The sequence below is a fragment of the Tupaia chinensis genome, unplaced genomic scaffold, assembly GCF_000334495.1.
Source record: "Tupaia chinensis unplaced genomic scaffold, TupChi_1.0 Scaffold000546_1, whole genome shotgun sequence".
NCBI classification, from domain to species: domain Eukaryota; kingdom Metazoa; phylum Chordata; class Mammalia; order Scandentia; family Tupaiidae; genus Tupaia; species Tupaia belangeri.
In genome coordinates this window covers 756,600-762,599 of record NW_006160058.1, presented here as the reverse complement: position 1 = coordinate 762,599, position 6,000 = coordinate 756,600, and the positions used below count along the sequence as shown (strand labels likewise).

General features: G+C 33.1%; 1 long non-coding RNA gene across 1 annotated transcript in view; it reads right to left on the bottom strand.

Moving 5' to 3' along the window:
- Positions 1-5,463: 5,463 nt before the first annotated feature.
- LOC106735848 (uncharacterized) overlaps positions 5,464-6,000 on the bottom strand; it is a 111,443-nt gene continuing 110,906 nt past the window's right edge. Inside the window, exon 3 of the long non-coding RNA XR_001371049.2 lies at positions 5,464-5,541. This is a non-coding gene — a long non-coding RNA (uncharacterized LOC106735848). The remainder of the gene's footprint in view (positions 5,542-6,000) is intronic.

Below are 6,000 nucleotides of genomic sequence, written 5' to 3'. Positions count from 1 at the left end.
ACAGCAAAGTTTTGTTGAATAAATGACTATATATGAAGTAGCGAATGGACATGGGTGGTTATTGAGGGGCTATAGTCATTGCAGTCTTCAATCTACTGGGTCGTCTCCAAGTCCTGATGTATTTTTCTGTTTTACTATTCAAAAATGCAACATGACTTTTCCCATGACCCAGTACATGAAGTCATGTTATTTATTAAAAAAAAAAATGACATTGTCAGCTGGTGGCCTTATATAGATTTAAATAGAAGAAAGTTATTCATAAAGACCAATACTGAATACAACAGGAGAAAGAGTTATTCATAAAGACCAATACTGAGTATCATCACCTTAGATCATAACTAAATGCACTGGCAAATCTATATATATATGGTTATTAGAGCTTCCTAACAGAAAGGCTAAAGTATGGATCCCTTCAGCCTTCAAGAGAACAGAGTAGACCTAGGGCAGTCAAATCAATGGATACAATATATTGTATCAATTTTCTGGGAATGTAATGACAGAAAGTAATTTAGAGAGCACTGATAAATGGGACATATTTGGACTTTTTTGTTTTGAGGAAGTGATTGAGATCTTCTCTTCAAAAAGCAAAATGAATTCCATCAATAAAGTTACAACAATAAACAGTCTAGGATATTAAGTTTCCATTCATTGTATTATCAGGCCACTATCAAAATGATGTTTATAAAGAGTATATAATAGTATTACAATGTTTATAATATAATAATGCTAAATGGAAAAAAGGTACAAATTGTAAATACACATATAATTATAAAACACTAAGATAGCTAATAGCAGTTGTGTTTCAATGGTTTAGACAGCTGTTTTCTTTTTCTTTATCTACCTTGCCATATTATTCCTATTAGAAGTGGAAGTAGGCCAGCCTATGGATTGGTGGTTAAGTGGCTAGATCTCACATGGTTGATGACGTGGTTCAATTTGAGTCTAGGACCCAGCAGCTTTAAAAACACACCAGGCACACATGCATGCATGCTCAAAATCCTGAAAGGAGGGACAGATGGAGAAGAACAGGTATCAGTGTGATCATACCCCATGGAGGGGGGTGTTTCCCCACTTTTCCTCTCGTTCTCTCTCTCTGTCTCTCTCTGGTGAGCACACAAGCCCTCTGGCAAAAATGCTAAAATAAAGTGGAAGTATAAAACATTTTAGTAGAGATAAACATCACTATAAATAAAAATATTTCATTTTTGTCCACTCTTTGTGTGATCTTAATATGGGAATATAGCTGTGCCATGTGTAAATCACCTAGTAAGAATGCAACTTTTATATTAATACTTTTTATAATAAATAATTAAAATTAACAAGTTAAGTTGAAATATATGTATACATATTTAGGCTTTCTATTTAAAGAAAGAGCTGTTTTGTCTATAACCACTGAGTACAGTGTTCGCCAATTAGAACATCAGCCACAGTATAACTCGAAACTACTTTATTTAAAAATAACTTGTATGTGTTTATGTATCAGAAATACTTAACATCATGAAATAGAAGTTATGTTTTTCTTTCAGTGTCTGGGTGATTATGACTTTTGCAAGACAAGGTTTAAATAGGGAAAGCAATACTGTTCATCTACCCAAACAGTGTAATAATAGTATAACTTATAACTTGTTTTTATAAGTAAATAGTGAAAATATCATCAGTTTCCCCACTAAACTGTAAGACAATTCTTAGTATTGGAAATCTTGTTTTTTGCTTGGTATGCATGCTATAAAATACAATGCCAGACTCATCTTAAATAAATTTCTAAATACTATTAAATGAACGAATATTTCATTTCGAAGGAAAAAAAAATGTACCTTCCAGCACACAGGCTACTTTCTTCTCCAAATAAGGTTAATCATCCTTAACTTTGATCTGATGCTGTCTTCTCTAATGTCTTTGTGATTGTAACTTCATATTTTAAAAATGAAAAGTCCTCAGTGGATAATTAGCAGCAATCAAAAGAGGCTAAACATGCCATCAAGGTTAGGTTTCTGTCAAGAGTAATTATTTTGTGCAGAAATTTATCTTGTGAGATGGACCGAGAGCATATTTCCTATAGCAGAGAAGTTTGAGAACCATCTCACTGGGGTGTTTCTCCAAGCTGCTTTTCCTAAATCAGCTACCTCAGCTTATTCTTGGTATGGTTTTTGTGAAAGGAAAAACCTACACACTTTCTGGAATCATACTCCATGGAGCCTGATTATGCTAAGTTACTGAGCATCTCACAGTTGAGTTTTTAAATGTCTCAACTCAATCAGCTTTTATAGTCAGCCGTACCTTTCTCTCTTCTTACCCAAATAGGCATAGTCAATGAAATAAAACCAAGGACAACTCCACGTGGATAAATAACATGATCATTTTAGTTGGGCTTTAAGAGGCACTCTTCTTATCTTCATAGATTTTATAAAATTAAGGGGACCTTGAAAAAATAAAGCTTACACAGTAGAGTCAAATCAATACCTCAGGGCTAAATGGTCCAGAATTTGTGATCTTTATCGAAATGCAGAGGCATTCACAGAATTATCCAGGGAGTTTAGACCAATTAGAGCCTGTTTCTAGTGTCTGCAGTGCTGGCAAATTTGGTAAGCCCCTTAATAGAAGTGAAGATATAGTATACTTAAGGGGAAGAGATTCAATAGACAGAGACAAGGATGCTAATACGAATAGATGTTTAAGTTTGTTAGTTCAACTAAAAAGCTTTCCCTGGGGGAAAATTCACAATTTGCCTTTTCTGAGTGTTAGGATACCGAAATAAGAGAGAACTTCTAACTTCAGAAACTTCAGACATCAGTTATTTATTAGAAGGCTATAAAATACTAAAAGTATAAAAGCATAGCAGTACCTCCTTCAGCCTTTATTTGTTTGTCTATTTGGGAGGGGGGAATAAAGGTCATATTTGCAATAACTCTAGAATTCAGATAAAGGTTAAGCCATTTTTTTTCATGAAGATGTTCCCACTTTCTAAATTATAACCAATGTTAAGAAATATGGGCTATGCATTCATTCAGGTTTAGTATGACTGAAACAGAAAAATTCAAACAAATCCATTCCAACTGAAATTTTCTCAATAGTCCATCTTAAGGATGCTCATCACACACAGAGAAAATGCTAACTATGTGATGTGGTGAATGTGTTAATTTTGGCCTCAGTGTGATTTCATAATGTGTGTGTATACATATTGTATGTTTCAAATCATCACATTGTATACCCTCACTTGTATAATCAACGTTTTTATTGTCAGCTATGCTTCAATAAAACTAAAGAGAAAAGTATAAATATAGTGGTTATCCTAGTCTGTTTTGTTGCTAATAGCACAAAATACCTGAAACTAAGTAATTTAAAAGAATATTTATTCAGTTTGTGGTTTGGAGGACTTAATGTCCAGGGGCCTGTTCTGGTGAGGCACTTGCAGAGATCCACTCTCATCACAAGGGAAGAGCCAAGCAGAGTGGCTGTGTCCATCAGATTCTCTCTGTTCTACACTCACTCCATCTCTTTATAAACCCACTAGAACTAGGTCATGGCCGCCTCACCCCAAAGACCTTCATCCCAATCTCCTCCCAAAAACCACACTCTGCAGCACCAGAATCAGATTACCTTTTCACTCTCTTAATCCCTTCAAAAGCAAATCAACATGGATTTTGGGGGAACATTCAAAACCACAGCAATGCCTAAATTATAATCTATCGAATCTATGGGTCAAATAACACTATTTGGAACCACTTTGATGAAGATAGGCATTTCATTGCTCTTTGTTCTTTAGTCATAATTCAACTCTTTTAACCAACTGCTACTGATTTTATAAAAAAGATATTTTTGGATATTTTTAAGGCTAGATTTAATTTCATGATATGATACCAAATAAGCATATTTTGTTTATACAAGATTAACAACTTCTTGGTTAGATAAAATCAGTTTTCCATTAACAGATATGGAATAATTATCTATAAGTCCAACTTTACATTAAATGCACTAATATATATTTCCAATGATTATTTCTATCAACAACAGCATGTATTTTATACCTTAATAATTTACAAAATATTTCTACATACTACATCAATTAAATATCAAAAATACCATTTTAAAGGTGCAATAACTGAGAATGAGAGACTGGTATTAGGAGTCATGATCAAATTATTCATCAGGGAATGACAGAGCTGGGAGCAGAACCCAAGCTCTGGTGCAGGCTCCTGTTTTTCTACAGTGACAGGCTCTCTTCTAATGTGCAGAATTATTACCATACCTACCTTGCAATTTTTCTGATCTGGATTTCGTTGTATTAGTTTTCGTTGTATTGGATGAAACATTGCCATCTCAGTGGAATTAGTACTAATTCCAGAAACTAAAGTCTACACTTAGCACCAAAATGCATTTTAGTTTCTTGTAGAAAGCTAGAAAGATTAATACTAATTGGCCAGAGTATTGGCAATCCCAATGGGTGTGTGGAGTTTAGTGTTGAAACTGGCCAGTCCAATTTCTGAAGCAAATTTTGATGGAGGTACTGCTGGAATTCACCCTCAGTGTTTGAGTCTATGTCCCTCCAAAGTTGAGAAAAAAGCAAAGCATATTACATAGAGGAGGAGTTGTGAATGTATTTATATAGCTTTGAAAATCATTTTATCAGGTTAACATGGGCATAGTCCTTAATATTGAAGTTGTAGGTTACACTTTTCATCTTCATACCTTCTCAAATAAAAATGAATTATTTTATTTCTTTGGATTTTTCAGTTACTACAGAACCAACCAAATTCTAACCATCAACTATCTACTTAGTGCTAAATTTTGTCAATTTAATTTTTTAAATGTCTTGTATAATAACAAATACTAAACTGCATTAGATTACTGTGTGATTTTTTTTTTGTCATCTAAAAACTGAAGAAAAAGGCCATCTCAACTTAATTTCAATTTTTGTCAAAAAGTTGTTTTGTTTTAATATATATAATCCTTATAAATAGAACTGTACTTTTGTACAATAATGATAATTAATGTGATTTTTATCTTGTATCATTCTCACATTAGTAACACCAAAATTCAGGGTAAAGTAATAATGAATTCATATAGAAAAACATTTTTAGCCTTATAATCTTCATATAATTTTATAAACAACTACTGGATACAGCCACTATTTGTTCAGAAAGTATTTTTAGTAAGAGAAATAATGTGCTTATATTCAATTGTTTATATTGAATTTTATACATATCATTTTCCCTTGTTGACATGATTTTCATCAAAAAGTTAAGGTTTCATGTCTAACATGAAAAACTTAAGGTTTTATGCTTACTAAGTAAGCATGTTATGTAAAATTACCTTAAAGAGTTTGTCTCATTTTCTTCTAAACTAATTAGCTATTTTTTTTTTCTGTCAATGCGTTGGACTTAACAAAGTCCAAAAAGATTTTTAATTCTTTTTCTATTAAAAACCATTTTTTTAAAAAATCAAGATTAAGGACTAGAAAAAACTTACTTTGCTTTGGCTTCTGCATCTTCATATGCTTTATTGGAAACGTCATCCAGCCCACCAATCAAATGCTTGAAAGAGCTGTCAGAGGAAAAACACAGCAATTAGCATAAGTCCTCTACAAAGCAGAAACAATGGCCATCTAGTCAATGACCTACTGAAACAATCTAGAAGGGTGTGAAGAAAAAGGCTCCAAACACTGAATCTAAATATACTATGAAGAAACATGTCAGATGGTGATATTTCCCCTGAGAATATTAAGTCTTAGGAGGGCAGGGACCCATTCTACCTTGTTCAGCTCTACAGTTCCCAATATCGAACTATACCTCGCAAATGTATCTGGCAAACGCAGATACTCAAATAATTGAGGGGGATATAGTCCATGACCCACTAATGAATATACATCACACAGTTAACGGCTCACTTAATTACAATATTGAAATAGCAACCATATTTATTAACTATAAAATGTCTACTGTATACCACGTACTATTCTTTTCATTAGCATTAACATATGTCCATTTCAGCCTCAAAAACTTG